Below are 18,334 nucleotides of genomic sequence, written 5' to 3' on the forward strand. Positions count from 1 at the left end.
GTAAACTGAGTGAAAATGTGTGGATGAAGAACTTCTGTACTCAAAAGCAACATGGAAGAGGATGTAAAAAGATGTAAGATATGTTATGTACATGCACAAACTCCCCTTGATGAATCATTTTGTACTATAAACACATAAATGCAAATTAAAAAGCAAATTTAAAAAACTTGATGCCTGAGAGAAAACAGAGTATGGAAGTAAGGAGAGGAGTAAGGAAGGTAAGGAAGGAGAGATTTGTGTTGCTGACACCTGCTCCACATCACTAAACTGCCCACAAAGCTCATTGGCACAAGCACCTGCCTGGCAAGCATGAGGTTGTGAGTTCAATCCCTGGTACCAAAAGGCAGGGGGGGCCAAAATGTTGTACCCCAAAAACAAGCCCTGTGATATTGTCAAGAAGGGGACAGGATGTCTTCTAAAAAGAAGCATTTTTATTTAAGCTGGCACCAGCAGCACAGTGCAGATGGAGTTTGCAAAGCTGTGTGACTGGGTTAGAATTTTGACAGATTTTTATAGCGATTAAACCGCTATGTGATGAGAGCAAGAATGGGGAAGGCCTTTGTTCCTCTTTGTTTGGGGTTGGGGATGTTTTACAGTTGGTGGTTAGCCCTTTCTTTCCTGGGTCTGCTAATTTCAGGAAAATTTGTTTCTCACAAAGCGAACAAAAGTTGACACAGCATCATTTGTCTCTCACAAAGGGAACAAAGATTGACACAGCAAACAGGTTACTAAGGTGATGACGCATACAGAACAGTATAGCGACACGTCAGTTAATCTATAACTATATGGTCAGTGCTCCAGGTACATGGTTTCTGGGGTAATAAGCATAGCACAGAATGACAATAACAATAATTGTGCTAATAACAATCTTTTTAACTTTGCATTTTAGATTTTTTTTTTTTAGGCATAACACAAAACAAGAAAAGGGAAAATAATAACCTACTTTGAAGGTTGTCAGTGGTGAATGAATTAATAAATAAAAACACTTAAACTGTGCCTGCTACATAATAAGCCTTCAATAAACATGAGCAAGGAATTGCAGAAAGATGGCAAAGTGATAGGCAATACAGAAACCAGCTTCTCTTCAGAGTCACTGTCAAGACCCTGGAATATAGCATTATGAGGAAGAGTAGGAGGGAAGTGGGTCCTCTGGACCCAAGAAGAATCAGAAGTGTGAATTGAAGCCCACAGGGAGTGAAAAGAAAAACTTCAATGAAAAAGAAGGAAATAGTCGGCATCACCTATTCCTAAGACCAGACTTACTGCATGAGAGGAGCTATTTAAACCTGTGGATGCACAATCACAGTCACAGTGATGGAGACAGCTGGTGACCCCAGAGACCTCTGCAGAGAGACATAGCAGTGGCCAGGAGCAGCAGATGTGGAGGACTGCACTGGCTAGAACCTAGTCCTCTAGTAGGGAGACAGCAATTATCTGGGAGCTATTTTGGAGATGGGCTGGCTGAGCTTGGAACTCAGCACTGCTGCTGGCTTCTTTTAGCAGCTCCCAGCTGGGTGTAGACTTAGGGAAATTGTATAGACTGGCAAGCTCAAGTGAGACTAGTCTCAGGGCAGGCCTGCTGAGATGATCCACTAGTCTAACCAAAAATGAATTGCTAGGCTGAAGATTTAGCTCAGTGGTTCAGGTGCTTTCCTGATAAGTGCAAGGTCATGAGTTTGTTCCCTGGTACCAAAGAAAGGGTGGCATAAATACCTGTGTAGCAAGCTTGAGGTTGTAAATTCAATCTCTGGTACCAAAAACAAAACAAAACCTGCTGGCTTACTGGGATAGACTGGCATAATTCAAGACTCTATCTCCACAAGTTATCTAGTAGTGAAACCAAGAAAGAATCCTGGAATTGGACTATTTGTTTTTCTTTTTCTTTTTCTTTCTTGTTCATTGTTTTTATGAGTGTCTAAGTGGTTCCTAACTTCTTTATGTTTTTCCTTTTATCTCTCATCTCTTTTCCTTCAGTATTCTGCACCAGTTTCCAAAACTTGTGATCCCCCTTTGTCCTCCAACATTACTTCTCATCTCTTTCTCCCTTCCACCTCTCTATTTTCTCCTTAATCCATTTTAAGGGGGAAAATTGACACATTGGGCCTGGATTTAGCTCAGCAGCATAAGCACCTGCCTTGCAAGTGCGCAGTGGTGAGTTTGATCCTCAGTACCGATAAAAAAATATTGACACATTAAGGACTTATATATTGCATATAATTAACTGGTTTGTTTTATGTTCTGTTCTATAACCACAAGTCTAGTTCATACAGTTAAAAGTTGAAAATTAAGAGCTCAGTTTGTTGTTTTTTAGGCTATTTTTGATGCTATTGGTATCACTAAATCCCAAATTGACATAACTGTTATAAACAGCTGTTGGTCCTGGTATTACATGACCCAGATTAACTAAGGGTCATAGAAAATATGGTGGCACAATGCCAAAGAACCAGGGACTAGGCCAAATAAGTAACAACTTTTCATCTCCAACAAACTGAAGAGGTGAGATCTTCCAACAGACTCAAAACCAAAAGCCAGATACACCTGGAAGATACCTCACAGAAGTAATCATCACCTAAGGGTCCTAAATACTGCCAGTAAAGCAACCCATCATAGATAACTTCTAAGCATCACCCTAAGAATTAAACTGAAAAAAAGAGAAAATAAACTGGGAAGACACTTAAGCAAAATGGAGCCTCAGACATGCAGTTTGCTAAAGACAAATCCACAGGGCAATGAGGGAGGACAGTCCTAACACCCTTCACTAGGTTGCTCTGAAGTGGAAACAACAAAGCAATTGAGTGAGGTTCTAGAAAGAATGAAATCAGAAATAAATCTTTCACATACCTACAGAGATTACCAAAATGCATACCATGCTTACCAATGTTAGAGCAGACACAGAAAAAAAAAAAAAAAAAAAAAAAAAGATGAGCTTAAGAAAATTATGGAAGATCAGCATAGGGGAAAAAGGGAGTCCTTCAAGTAGATATCCAGGAGCATAAAAACGACATCAAAATTATTCAAAGCAGATTTGAAGTCAATGTGAGGACAGGATCTTGGATATTGAAGACAGGCTTACAGTTAGTGACCAGGAAAAGAAAGATTTCTTAAAAATAACAAGGGACCGTGAGAAATCAATCCATCACGTTGTTAAATGAGACAAAGAACAATAACCTGAGATTAATTAGAGTCAGTGAAAAGCAGGAAATACCACAAATGACATTAAAAAATGTTCAGTCACCATGACAGAAAACTTTCCTGGTAGAAAAAAAGAATTTGACTTTCAAATAAGTGAGGCATATAGAACCTAAATTAGCAAGGATAAAAAAAAAAAATGTATAGCCAGGCATACCACAGTCAAGATTCCAGAAACTCAACACAAGAATAGACTCCTAAAAGCTATTAGAGGAAAGAAACAAATCACCTATAAAGGAAAATCCACCAGAATTGTAGCTGACTTCTCAGCATACACTCTCAAGTCAAAGAAGAAAACAACTTTCAGCCCCGATTTATGTACGCTGCAAAACTATCTTTCAAAACTGATGGAAAAATATCTTTCTATGACAAAGAACATCTGAGAAAATTTATGACCACCAAACCAGCACTCCAAAATGTTCTGAAGGACATTCCAGAAAGAGATAATAAGGTCTATAGCTCTGTGAACACCAACAGAAGGAATCCACCAAGGAAGGCATGGTGGCTCACGCCTGTAATCCCAGCACTAAGGAAGCTGAGGCATGAGGATTGTTGTGAATTCAAGACCAGCCTAGGCTACAAAATGAGCTCAAGGCCAGCCTGAACTGCATAGAAAGACTTTGTCACACACACACACAAAAGGAAGGCAAACATTTAGAGGCAGATGGAGTGGAGAGGAGCCAGCAACAAGAAAGCATGACAGGGATAGGTCAGTTCATAGCAACTATAGCCATCAGTATTAATGGTCTCAACTCATCAATCAAAAGACATGTACTGACAGAATGGAGCAAGATCCAGCAATATGCTGCATATAAGAAACACATTTAATTCAAAAAGAATTTTATAGACTAAAAGCCAAAGGATGAAAAACAATATTCAATGTGACAGGGATCCAGAAAAAAATTGGGTAGCTATTGTATTCACAAAAAACTGATTTTCAAGTCAAGACTGATTAAGAGAGATAAAGAAGGTCACTACATCCTTATAAAGGGGACAATTCAAGAGGAAAAGATAACAATCATGAATATATATGCAACAAATACCAGTGCACTCACCTGTATAATACAATTACTAACAGACATGGAAAGTCAAATAAGCCCTACCACAATTATATCAGGAAACTCAATACCCCACTGCCACAAAAAGATAGGTCAACTAGAGAAAAAAAGTCAACAATGAAATATAACTGAATCAAACTTTTTAACAAATAGTAGGTGTTTGTAGAATGTTTCACGTAACAACATCAGAATGTACATTCTTCTCAGGTGCACATGGGACATTTTCCAAAATAGACCATGTACTGGCTCATAGATCATGCTTGAGTAAATACAAAGGAATTGAAATTACCTCATTCATACTGTCACAACACAGTGCAATGAAATTGGAAATCCATGCCAAAAGAAACCACAAGAACTTCGTAAACACATGGAAATTAAGTAGCACCCTACTGAACGAAGTGGGTTACAGATGAAATTAAAGAAGAAATTGACAGTTTTTAGAGTTAAATGATAAGCACAATACAACATACTGGAACTTGTGGGATACACTGAAAGCGTTTTTAAGAAGGAACTTTATAACTGTAAATACTGACATTAGGGAAACAGTGCAAGTATATATAAACAAGTTCATGTTGAACCTCAAACTTCCACAATAAGAAGAGTAGGCTAAACCAGAAATTCATACATGGATGAAATTATAAAGATAAGAGCAGAAATTTACACACTGGGTACTAACAAAATAATACAAAGAATTAATTGAAGAGGTGGTTCTTTGAAAGATTAAATAAAATTGACAAACCCTTAGCCAATCTTATCAAAAAGGGAAAGACTCAAGTCTTTGCAATTAGGAATGAAAATGGCAAAATCACAACAGACCCTGTAGAAATGCAGAAAATCATCTATATCTGCTTTGAAAACTTGTATTCTAGTAAGATGGAAAATACAGAAGAAATGGATGGATTCCTAGATACATATGAATTAGCAAAGCTGAATCAAGAAGATACAAAATCCTAAATAACCCAATATCAATCAATGAAATTGAAGATCTAAGTAAAAAACCTATTAACAAAAAAAGGCCTATGTGGGCTGGGGATTTAGCTCAGCAGCATAAGTGCCTGCCCTGCAAGTGCGAGGTTGTGAGTTTGATCCCCGGTACCAATAAAAGGAAAAAAAAAAAAAAAAAAAAAAAAAAAAAAAAAAAAAAACCTAGGCCCTGATGGATTCACTGCTGAATTCTACAAGAAATTTACTGAAGACCTAACACCACTATGTCTCAAACTGTTTGATGAAATTGAAAGGGAAACAATACTTCCAAATTTATTCCTGGAAGCAAGCATTACTCTGATACCAAAACCAGAGAAGGACCCAACTAAGAAAGAGAGTTATAGGCCAGTCTCCCTAATGAACATCATTGCAAAAATCCTCAGTAAGATACTAGCAAAGCAACTGCAGCAAATCACCAAGAAGATTGTACACCATAATGAAGTGGGATTCATCCCAGGGGTGCAGAGAATGTTCAACATAACATAAATCCATAAATGTAATATACCATATTAACAGAGCCAAGGACAAACATCATATGATCATCTCAATAATGCAGAAAAAGCTTTTGACAAAATCCAGCACCCATTCATGATAAAAACTACAAAAATATCAAAATAGATGATCTTTATGTCAATCTGATAAAAGCCGTCTATGACAAAGCAGCAGCCAACATCATACTAAATGGACAAAAAGTGAAGGCATTCACTCTAAAATACAAGATGTCCACTGTCTCTACTCTTATTCAACATAGTCTTAGAAACTTTAGCTGGAGCCATTCAACAGGAGAAATAAAAGGAACAAAAATAGGAAAGGGAGAAGTTAAACTATTATTATTTGCAGATGATATGCTGCTCTACTTAGACCACAAAAACTCCACTAAAAGACTACTAGATTTAATAAATTCAATAACAGCTGGTTGCAAAGTCAGCACTCAAAAATCAGTATCCTTCTTGTACATGAATAATAAACTCATTGACAGAGAAATTGGATGCTTTTATGATAGCATCTAAAAAAATGAAATACCTAGGAATCAGTCTAACAAAGAATTAAAGGACCTCTACATTGAAAACTACGGTACTGTGAGAAAAGAAGATTAAAGAGGATACTAGAAAATGGAAAGGTATTTTGTGCTTTTGGGCAGGAAGAACCAATGTAGTGAAAATGGCTGTACTTCCAAAGCTGTTATACAGGTTCAATGCAATCCCAATCAGAATTCCGATAGCATATCTCACAAAATTAGAGAAAATAATTATAGAATTCATCTGGAACCCAAAGAGACCTAGAATAGCAAAGGCAATCTTGAGCAACAAAGATAAGACAGGGCATCATAATCCCTGACTTGAAATTATACTATAAAGCTACTAAGATTAAAAACAGCATGGTAAGCTGGGAAGATGATGTTTCAATACGCAACAAAGTAAAGAGCCTCTCTGAGAGAAATAGCTCAGATGCTGGAAAATAGCAACCTGAAGAAGACCAGATGGAAGGAGATGGATCCTCTTGACCCAAGAAGAAACTAATGGGTAAAACAAAAAAGAAAAACATAGACGGAAGGCTGTAGCTAGATGCACTCTCACCAGAGCCAGTCCCACTGTATACAAAACACTGCTGGAATCCGAAGACATGTAGCTGTGGTGAAGTTGGGGGTTGGCAAGCCTGAGGGCCTCAACAAGAGGACATGGTCGCAGACGGGAGAGGTGGAATGGAGAAAAGCACCAGCTTGGAGATTGGCACCGGCTCATAGTGAGTGTGTGGAACTCAGTCCTCCCACAGGAGTAGGTGATTGGCTGGGTGACATTTTGGAGTCAGGCAGGATAAGCCCAGAACAAGAACTGCAGCAGCTTGAGTCAGCCACTCCTAGTGCAGAGCAGATTAGTAAGAATTGCTTGGACTGAGTCCTACCTCTGTGCATGATCCAGTAGCCAAGGATGAGGTTTTGCTGAAGTTATCCCTAACTGGCCCCATCCGCATGGCACACACGTGGTGAAGACTCCCAGTGGTTGACCAGCTCAGAAGGGAGGGGTCAGCCTGCCCCACCCCTGCTTGTATTTCAGTGGTCAACAGCAGACTGGGAAGAGCAGCAATCCCTAACCAGCACACTTCAGAGTAATCATAACCGATACAGGAAGTGCTGGGGACCCCCACTATCCACTTGTCTGGCAGAAACCAGAAACATGACACAAGGAAAAAGCAAAAGGAAGTCTCCAGCCTCCAACCCAAACAGTACTGGCCCAGGAGAGGAAAACACAGAGGAGAACAGGGGTCGCACACCTGCAGTTTCTTAAAGAAACAGCATCTGACATAAAGACCTATTTGTGACATTATAAAAGAACAAATGGAAATACTAATGCAAGTAAAGGAAGATATAAGAAACATAATAAAAGAAATGCTAAGTACCTTTCAAGAAGACACAGGTGGAAAAACGGAGGAGCAGAGAAAAAGGAGAGAAACCTTCAATGAAGAATATTTTAAAAAATCTAGAATACATGAAATAGATTTGAAGAGATTACCAGGAAATTAAAAACTCCATTGAAAGCTGACAAAAATGTTTGAAAGAAACTAAAGATAGATTGTCAAACCTTGAAGAAAGGTTTTCAACATGTGATTGTGAAAGGAAAGCTCTCTTAAAAATACCAAGGAACCAGGAAGTAACAATACAAAGGCTAGAAGATTGCAAGAGGATTTACAACTTAAGAATAAAAAATGTGAGTGAAAAAGCAGGGGTAAAAAGATGAAATGCAAAGGCTATTTACAGAAATAATTAAAGAAAAGTTCCTAAGCATAGGAAAAGGAGATGATACTCAGGTAAGTGAGGCATCCAAAACTCCAGCCAGCTATAACCAAAACAGATCTACACTAATCAGACACAATAATCCAGATCCCAGAAATTCAGCACAAGTACAAAATAATAAAAGCTGTGAGAGAAAGAAGCATCACCTAAAAGGAAAACCCATCAGAATCACAAAAGACTTCTTGACACAAGCCATCAGATCAAGAAGAGTTTGGAGTGAAGTATTCCAAGCCCTGAAAGAAAATAACCTCCAACCCGGATTGATATGCCCTGAAAAACTCTCTCTCAAAATTAATGGAAAAGCAAAATACCTCCATGACAAAGAGGAATTGGAGGAGTTTGTGACCACCAATCCAACTTTACAAAAAATACAGAAGGACACTCAAGGGAGAGAAAAAAAGACCATGGTATCAGGAACAGTGGCAGAAGGGCTCAGTGAACAGGGCAGACAGTGAAATAAAGAGGAAAAGTAGAAAACCAATGGCAGAAAAATAGCATGGCAGAGATGAGGCAGAGAAGGTTGGCCATAATCACTAACATAGATGGCCTTGATATGCTAAAAAAGGAAACACAGGCAGAGTGGATCAAGAGATAGGGTCCATCAAGGTGCTCTATATAAGAAATATAATTAACCTGAAAGAGTGTTTATGGACTGAAAGGCAAAGATGAGAAAATAATGCTGTGTCTGACAGGAACCAGAAAAAAGTGGGGATACCTCACCTATCAGCTGCAGATTGGTTGGAAAGACATAAGGCTTTTATACAATGGAGAACTACTTAGCTGTAAGGAAGGAAAACCTTGAGGCTCTTGTAGGTAAATGGATACAATTTGAGATCAAGCTTAGAGGTAAAAATGTTCAGAACCACTTAGGTAAATATTGGGTTGCCCCCTAATCTAAAAATTAAAGAGTTAGTAGGATACAAAATGTACAGTGTACCTTGTGAAAGTGAAAGGGGAGGGATTGTCTAAAAAGGGAAGGCAAAGGACATTGTTAATCTTGTATCATGATTTGAAAACCATATTGTGTTCATGGCTTTGTTTAGTTTGATTATATTCTGTTCCAGTTTGTTTACTTGTACTAGATTTGAGGGCATAGCTATTCCAAGATAGCAGGAAATACTATGGTAACCATTTTTAACTTCCTATTAACATAATCAGAAGCCCTGTATTGCTTTCACTGTCTTGTTTTGACCGATTTTATTTGAATCTGTTTTGTGCGATCACGGTCTTGTCTTGACTGATTTTATTTGAACCTGTTATGTTTGATAGTATCAAGTCTGAGAGTATGGGTAACTACTATGAAGACAATAAGATTCACCCATTCTGGTTTGACTATTATTCTCTTTTGAAGTCCTATAATGTCTCCAATGTTTTGTTTTTATTGATTTTGTTCTATATTGCTATGTTCAATTTTATTGTGCCTGATATGAGCATTTCTATTGAAGATAACAAAAGACATCATGATAACCATTGTAAATTACCTTGTATTGTGGCTTTAAATCATTTACTATGTCCATCCTTTTGTTTTGAATGATCCCATTTTGTTTTTTCCTCATTTGGTTTTATTCTTTAAAAAAAACCAGCATGGTACTGGCAAAAAAAAAAAAAAAAAAAAAAGACCCCAAAATCAGTGGAACAGATTAGATGATGCAGAAACAACTCCACACACACTAAGCCACCTTATCTTTGACAAGGATGCAAACACATTCACTGGAAAGAGTTATTCTCTTTAGTATGTGATGATGAAAACACTGATGCTGCAGATTCCAAAGATTAAAACTGGACCCATAGCTTTCACCATGTACTAAACTAAAATCAGAATGGATCAAAGACCTGAACATTGAAACAAACATTAAATCTGATGCAAGATAGAGTAGGTAAAACTCTTGAAGACATTAGTGTAGACAAAGACTGAACAAAACCTCAGTTCATGATCTATTACAAAGAATCAACAAATGGGATCTCACCTTATTGAAAAGCTTTTGCACAGCGAGAGAAGCCGCCAACAGAGTGAAAAGACAATCCAGAATGTGGGAGAAAATGTTTGCCAGCTGTCCCTCAGACAAAGGATTACTGTTGAGAACATGTAAAGAATTTTAAAAAATGAATCCTCCCAAATTCAAAGGCTCAATTCAGAAATCGGCATCTGAGGTGAATAATGCTTCTCAGATAAAGGAAATATAAACAGCAATTAAATATGTGAAAAAATGTTCAACATCACTGGTCATTCGAGAAATGAAAGTTGAAACAACACTAAGAGCCAGGGATGTAGCTCAGTGGCACAAGCGCCTGCCTGGCAAGTGCAGAGTCATGAGTTCAATCCCTGGTACTGGAAAAAAAAAAAACAAAAAACAAAACAACAACACTGGAATTCTGCCTCAGCCCCAGAAAGAGTGGCTTCTATCAAGAAATAAGCAATAACAAATGCTAGAGGGGCTGTGAGGAAAAAGGAACCCTTCTCCACTGTTGGGATTGTAGACTATAAAGCTACTGAGATAAAAACAGTGGTAGTGGCCAAAAAAAAAAAAAAAAAGACCCAAAAATCAGTGGACTAGATTAGAAACAGAAACAACTGCAGACACACTAAGCCATGTTATTTATCTTTGACAGTGGTGCCAAACACATTCATTGGAAGAGAGTTATTCTCCTTAGTATATGATGATGAAAAAACTGATGGTACAGATTCCATAGATTAAAACTGGATCTGTATGTTTCACCATGTGCACCCAACTGTGGAAATCAGTGTTAAGATTCCTCAGAAAACTAGGATTGGAGGTCCCATTCAATCCAGCCATTGCCCTTCTGGGAATCTTCCCTAAAGAGTTAAAAACATCATACTACAGGGGGCTGGGGATTTAGCTCAGCGGCATAAGCGCCTCCCTTGCAAGCAGGCAGTCGTGAGTTCGATCCCTGGTACCGATAAAAACGAAAAAGACAAAACAAGCAAACAAACAAAAAAATCATACCACAGCAATATATGTTCACCCATGTTTGTAACAGCACAGTTTGTAATAGTTAGATCTTGGAAACAACCTCAATGCCCATCAACTGTGGAACAGATAAAAAAGATGTGGTATTTCTATATAAGAAGGATAAACTAGATACTTGTAGAGATAAGTGGATGCAACTTGAGACCATACTCAAAAGTGAAATAAGATATGTATAAACATCATATTGTCTCACTGGTATGAGAAACTGAAACACTATATATATATATACACACACACACATACACACTACTGATTTCTTTGAATTCACTGAAGAGAAAGATTTGTTCTGGTATTGTTGGGATAATTGAATGTGCTCTGGGTGAGTGATTTCGGGATGACAGCACACAATTTAGGGCCGAGGATTTAGGTCAGTGGCATAAGCGCCTGTCTGGCAAGCATGAGGTTGTGAGTTCAATCCCTGGTAACAAAAAAAAAAAAAATACACAATTTATATTCCATTGTTACTTCCTGGTTGAAGAAATATACGTTTCTTTAAGGCTTGTTTCTAGATTTGTTTTGGTTCTTCTCTTAGGTCATATTTTATTTTCTTTTTCTTTTTTTTTTTTTTTTTGAGACAAGGTCTCCCAATGCAGTTCGGGATAATCTTGGACTCTAGGTAGTATAGGCTAGCTTCAGACTCCCAGTGATTCTCCTGCCTCAGCCTCCCAAGTACTGAAATTGCAGGTATGTGCCACCACATCTAGCCTGAGTCATATTTTCTTGTTTCTTGTATGCTTTGTTATTTTATGCTGGGATTGAGTATGTGAAAAATATGACTTTACAGTCACTTATAAACAATTAGATTTGGCCAGGGATATAGCTCAAAAGCAAAGCTCCTAATACCAAAAAACAAAACAAAAACTGGATTTGAACTCAGTTCTAGAGACTGGGTGGCCTGGGTTGAGTGTCCCCACACCATCCCGAGCCTCGGGAGTTTAAGATCATTACTCCCACTGGCTAAGGAACTTCACGGCTTCCTGCTGCACTGGACCAGCTCAGCAAGTCTTGGACCTGCCTGCACCAACTTCCTAACTTCCTGCCGTGTTTGGCCAGCTCCAGGGATCTTGGGCCTGCCTGTGCCCTCAATTCTGGAAACTGGGCGGCCTGAGGTGAGTGTCCTGCACCATCCCGAGCCTGGGAGTTTGGGATCATTGCTCCTATCAGCTAAGGAACTTCACAGCTTCCTGCCACACTTGACAGGCCCCGCAGGGCTTGGGCTTATCTGCCCCAGCCCCAGTGATCCTCTTTCAATCTGGGGAACTGGGCGGCTAGCAGCTGAGGGCGTAGAAGAGGATTTCCAACAGGCCCAAGGAAAATCTTGGAATAACACTTGAAACACGGAAATACAGGAAAATGACAAAACGAAAGACCAAAATACAATCTCAAACCTCCAGCCAAGAAACCTTAGGAGCTATGTACATAGAAGAAAATATATGCCATACACCTGAAATACCTGAAGTAATAGCTACTGAAATAAAGAAGCAACTCCAGGAAGCTTTAAAGGAATTCAAACTAGAAATAATCTACCAGGTAAAAGAAGAAATGATAAAAGTAATGAAAGAGATGCTGAACATATCAAAAGAAGACACAGTTAAAAAATTGGAAGAACTAAACAAAAAGATGAACAATATAAGAAACAATACACAAAAACTGGATTTGTACAAAGAAACACCTTTATGGGCTGGGGATTTACTTCAATGGCTCAGGTGCTTGTCTGGTAAGCACAAAATCGTGAGTTCAATTCCCAGTACAAAAAAAAAAAAAAAGAAAAAAAAAAGGGAAAAGGAAAAGAAAAGACCTTTACCAACATACCTAAACTGGCTGAGGGCAACCTTTGTTGATATTACTTCCTGTGGGCATGCCAGACTACATCCTTCTAGGCCCCTGACAGCCCTGTTAATGCCCCACAGGGGTCCTCACTGCTTCCTGGGGACTCACTCCAAGCCCTGGCTGAGATGGCGGAAGCCTCAGTATCTGCTGCAGGCAAAATGTGTGGTCGAAATGCCTGGTCCCATGGGCCTTCACATTAGGAAAGGTACAGGTTTGGCAGACAGAGTTCTAGCTGTATAGCTCAGGCTGCCCTTGAACTCACAGCACTTCTCCTGCTTCAGCCTCTTGAGTATATACATTTATAAAACAGAAAAGGCAAACAGGGGTCAGTGTTATTTTGTTTTTTGGTACCCAGGACCTTTGCATTGAGCTACCTTTACAGCCCTTTAAAAATATTAATTACTTAGTTTTTGAGGCAGGCTTTAGCTAAATTTTGCTAAGTTGCCTGAACTTGTTAACCTCCTGTGTCAGTCTCCCAGAGCCCTGGAATGGGCAGGGGCAAGGAAACATCAGTGGCATGGGCTGGATGAGCAAGCAGCATAGCCTTTGCTCTGCCGAGAAGACTGAGTGTAAGCTTTGCACTAAATATTGCCTCACTTTCACAGAAAGTCTTTATTAAGATTAAATTAGGAGGAATTGAACTCAGGGGTTTGGGGTTTGGTTTAGTTCTTTTTGGGAACTAGGAATTGAACCCACAGCCACAGCCCATTTTTTATTGTTTTGAGATAGGATCTTGCTAAGTTGTTCCATTGCCCAAATTGAGCTTGAACTCCGGATCCTCTCACCTCAGTCTCCCAGAGCACTAGGAGTCCAGGCCTGCACCTCCAGCTTGGTTTGTTTTTGCATTCCCCAAATGAGAATGGCCTAAAAGAGAAGCACAGCTAGCACAGCAAGAGAAGAGGAGGGCAGGGCTGGGGAGGTGGCCCTCAGAGGACAGGCTGTCCTGCTTTAGCCTCCCCTTGGACTGTGAGCTGTCTCAGTGGGTGCACCTACCACTCTCAGCCCCCAGCCAAGGTGAAACAGGCTGGAAGGGAGTGACCTCCACTGTCACACTGGGATCAGGGTCATTGTCCCTGCTCCTACCCTGCTGTACAGCTTCCATGCTTCCAGGTGGTGACAGGCTGCAGTGAAGGCACAGGAAGAGCTGTGTCAGATGTGGCAAAATAGGCCACATTTCATCAGATTTTGCCAGGCATGGTGGCACATGCTTATGATCCCAACACTGGAGGCTAAGACAAGAGGATTGCCTCAAGTTTGGAACCATCCTGGGTTGCAACATGGGTTCAAAGCGACCCTCAACTGCATGCTGAGATGCTGTCTCAAACATACAGAATTTTGGTAGCAGATGGAGAAGTTGTCCTAGTGGATGGGAAGCGAGTACTTGGGCCATGGAGGGCAGAGGTGCTACTTCACCATACTCAGCTTGTCTTTCCCTTTTTTCCCAGAACGCTTAACGTGATTAAAAAATTTCCCCCTGGTGGAAAGAACTGTATTGATGGCCCCGGAGATGAGTTTATCTAAGATACCACAGAATCATATGGGATTCACCCTTCATGAGTACTTGTGGTAGTGCTCCTAGCACTGTGGGGTACTGAAGCATGAGGATCCTAAGTCCAAGCCCGCCCTGGGCAACTTAGTAACTTTGGGAGACCCTGTCTCAAAGTGAAAAACTAAAAACGTGACTGGGAGTGTAACCTGACATGAAGGTCATGGGTTCAATCTGTAGTATCACATCCACACACAGAGAAAAAGAAGAGTGACTAAATGGCATGCCCCTGACCACCCTACAGGAAGCTGTGTCTTGAAGGGGAAGACGCGGTAGAGTCTGCTTCAGTGTCTGGGAGGCAAGCAGGACCAACAAGATGGAAAAAAGAAACGGTTAGTACCAGAGTGAGGTCAGAGGGCCCATGCTGGCCCGTTGTCCCCTTCCTATACTTGTAGGCCACTAGGCCATGCATGGAGTGAGGATGACCTCGGCAGGGAGCTGACCACATGCTCCTGCATGCCTGCCATGCACGATCATTTAGTGATTTTGTGAGGTTTTTTCTTTTTTTGGTAGCAGGAATCAAACTCAGGATTTTGTGTTTGCCAGGCCGTAGCTTGTGCCGCTAAGCTATATCTCAGGTCCTTTGTCTTTTTGAGATGAGATCTCCCGGTGTAGGTCAGGCTGATCATGAACTCACTGTGTAGCCCAAGCTGGCTTTGGACTTGCAGCACTCCTTCTTCCTCAGTAATTCAGATGCTGGGATTACAGGCATGTGCCATCACATCTGGCTGTAGTAATTGACATTTATGGCACTTTGTGCTTAATGTACATTATCCAGAATAATAAGAACAGTAAGATACAGTGTTCAACATTATAATCACCAATAGGGCTCAGTAAGGATATGATATCCAGCTGACTGAGGGAATTTCTCTAAATTGATGCCTCAGGGCTCGACCACCCCACCACCCCAGTGGGGCTGGGATGGGTGAAGCAGCGCCCCCTGTTGGAGAGATTGCTCCTTACCTGCAACCAGGGCAGCCTGGAGGCCAAAACCCAAAGACTTCACCAATTTGTTTTCCTGGATTTGCTACCATCTTGAATGCTCCTATCTGGGACCTTTGTGGTTTTGCCCCTAAACATTTGAATTGTAATCTTTAGGGAAAATGGGACCTAGGAGAAGAGAAGCAACCCATCTTTAGCACATTTTCCAAAAAGTGTGTGTTAGAAAGAATCTAAAATGTGAACACATTTAAGTGATGATATCATAAAACTGTCATGTGACAGTTGTAAAACCGCTATGCAAAGACTGTAGAGGAGGTTGGGGTATAACTTGATGCTACAAGCACCTGCCTGGCAAATGCAAGGTCCCGAGTTTGATTCCCAGTACCAAAAATACCCAAAAGAATCAGAGAATCACTAAGAACAGGGTTTCACACAGAGAAATTAAGTTTTTTAAACTTTTTTATTTTTATTTTTTGGTAACAGAGATCGAACTCATGACCTTGTGCATACCAGGCAAGCACTTTCCAATGAGCTATATACCCAGGACCCTGAGAAATTAATCTTATTTGTTGTTACTGGTAATGAATCGAACTGGGCCTTCACACTAAACTATATCCACAAATGCTTTTTATTTATTTTTGTCTTTTGTTTTGTGAGACATGGTCTTGCTGTGTAGTTCAGTTTGGCCTTGAACTTCTGGTGTTGCTCTTAGGCCCCACCCCCCACCCCCCGCCGTCTTCTTTTTTCCTTTTTTTAATTTGGAGACAGGATTTTGCTAAGTCACTCAGTTGCCTGGGTTGGAGTCAAACTTACTGCCCTCCTGCCCCAGCCTCCCAAGTGCTAGGATTGCAGGAATGTTCCAGTATGCCATTGAGGATCCCTTTCACTTCTTCACTGGTCAAGCACAAAGCTGCCCTGTCTTCCGACCATACCAGTTCCCCAGCAAGCTTTCCCTACAGCAGATAATGGCTACAGCTCACCTTATTTGTTTGTTTGTTTGTTTGAGAAAGGGCCACACTATGTAGTTTAGACTGATATTGAAGTCACCCTGTAGACCAGGCTATCCTTAAACTTTTGCAGCAGTCCTTCTACCTGAGCCAAGTACTGAAATTAAAAAAAAAAAAAAAATCACATGGAGGCTGAGGCAGAAAGACCAAAGACCACAATGAATTCTAGGCCAGTCTCAACTACATAGGGTGACCCTGTCTCAAAAACCAAGAAACAAACAAACAAACAAAAAACTATTGTGTGAAAAAGGTAAATTATTTCTTACCTGCCTATTAAATTTTAATTCAGGTAGAAGAGGGTTTCAAGATGAAATACAGAATAAAAACCTAAAGGCTGTCAGATATCCCTGTTCTTTAGCTCTATTCAAGTCTTTTTTTAATATGTTAGGGAATAGTATGGAGATAAAGTAACCATAAATGTCACATAAATCACTATGAAAATCAGACATACTGTTTTGCGTTTTGTTTTGTTTTGTACTGGGAATTGAATCAAAGGCCTTTGTGTTGAGCTATACCTTCAGCTCCTTTTATTTTGGACGAGGTCTAAGTCACTGGTTACCAGGCTGGGCTTGAACTTGTGATCCTTCTGTATCAGCCTCCCAGAGTATTGGAATTATAGGTAATGCATTCCATTTTGAAATGTACCTATCCTCGTGCTCCTCTTTAGTTTACAATACAGAAACAAGATCTCACAGTGACTCAGTGCACACAGGACAGGGCCTGTGGGACATCTAACCTTGCTAACCTCGCCACACACTCACTGCATCCATTTAGCTCTTGCACCCTGAGTCAGAATCTGGTGGGGCCCCCTTCTGAGCCCATGAAAGGCCCCAGACCCTATGTGCCTCCCCAGGAAAGGGTCAGTGATTACCCAGTGTTGAGTATTGTCCAGTGTGGACCTGTGCTGAGGGCCAGGGCCGGCCCTGAGCTGACTGCTGAGCATCAGAGCTTACAGCCCACATGTGGAAGCCTTTGTGAGTGTACTCGCACAGCTTGCAGCACAGTGAGTGCTCATCCTAACAGTCTTCCTTCACTGGAGATTAAGTTTTCTCCTTTTAACTTTCTTTTTAAAGGAGGTCTTTCTGTGTATTCCAGGCTGGCCTCCAAGTCACAATCCACCTGCTTCATCGTCCCAGCTGCTGGAATTACAGGTATGAGCCACTATTCCTGATTTAAGTAACTTTACCTTTTCTAATGATAATCTTCTCAGACTACAATAACCAGAAAAATAAATCTCAAATCTAACCCTTACATTTTTTGTTTTCTTTGAGACAGGGTCTCACCATGCAGTTCAGGCTGGCCTTGGACTCATTGCTGGAATTACAGGCATGTGTGATACCTGACTCATCTCATTTCTTAGTAAGAAGGAAATACTTATTTTGTTTTTGAAACAGAGTCTCACTCTATATTAAAAGGTTGTCTTTGAATTTATAACAGTCTTTCTGCCTCAGCCTCTGAAGAGGGGATTATGGGATTATGGATGTTCTACTTCACCTGGTTGAAAATACTCCATTTGAGCCAGGCCTGGTGGTACGTGCCTATAAATCTCCAAAGGCTGAAGCAAGAGGATCATTGTGAGTTTGAGACTAGCCTGGGCTACAAAGTGAGCTCAAGGCCAATCTGAACTGCATGGTGAGACCCTGTCTCAAAAGACAAAAGACAAAAAAATCTATTAACAGATTTCAAACATTTAAGACTGGGTCTGCTGGGTATGGTGATGCAGGCCTCTAATCTCAGCTAAATCAGATCTTAAGTCCAAGGCCAGCCTTGGGTACACAAGCTGGACCATACAGTGAAAACTTGTAACCAAAAAGATCTAGTTTGTCCAGATTTGCTGCTATCAATTTGGATTCTGGGCCCTCAACCAAAATCTGAAGGAAGATATATGTCTTTTGGCTCCATCCCAACCTGTTTTCCTTCATAGCCCTGCTCCACTCAGCTCTCCCGGCCTAAGACTTTGGGGCTACAGGTCACAGAATATCAGCAGCTTGGCCACT

General features: G+C 40.4%; 1 long non-coding RNA gene across 3 annotated transcripts in view; it reads left to right on the forward strand.

Moving 5' to 3' along the window:
• The window catches only part of LOC101787842 (uncharacterized), a 133,315-nt gene that overhangs the window by 72,231 nt on the left and 42,750 nt on the right, over nt 1-18,334 (forward strand). For 2 of the 3 annotated variants that reach the window (XR_010043848.1, XR_010043849.1), the window contains one exon: nt 17,433-17,488. This is a non-coding gene — a long non-coding RNA (uncharacterized LOC101787842). Of the gene's footprint in view, nt 1-14,726; nt 17,489-18,334 lie in introns of those variants that run through there. The other variant, XR_010043847.1, reaches the window with a different exon arrangement.

Source organism: Cavia porcellus, unplaced genomic scaffold (genome assembly GCF_034190915.1).
Source record: "Cavia porcellus strain 051 isolate PalLab524CR breed Dunkin Hartley unplaced genomic scaffold, mCavPor4.1 scaffold_27, whole genome shotgun sequence".
In the NCBI taxonomy this organism is placed as follows: domain Eukaryota; kingdom Metazoa; phylum Chordata; class Mammalia; order Rodentia; family Caviidae; genus Cavia; species Cavia porcellus.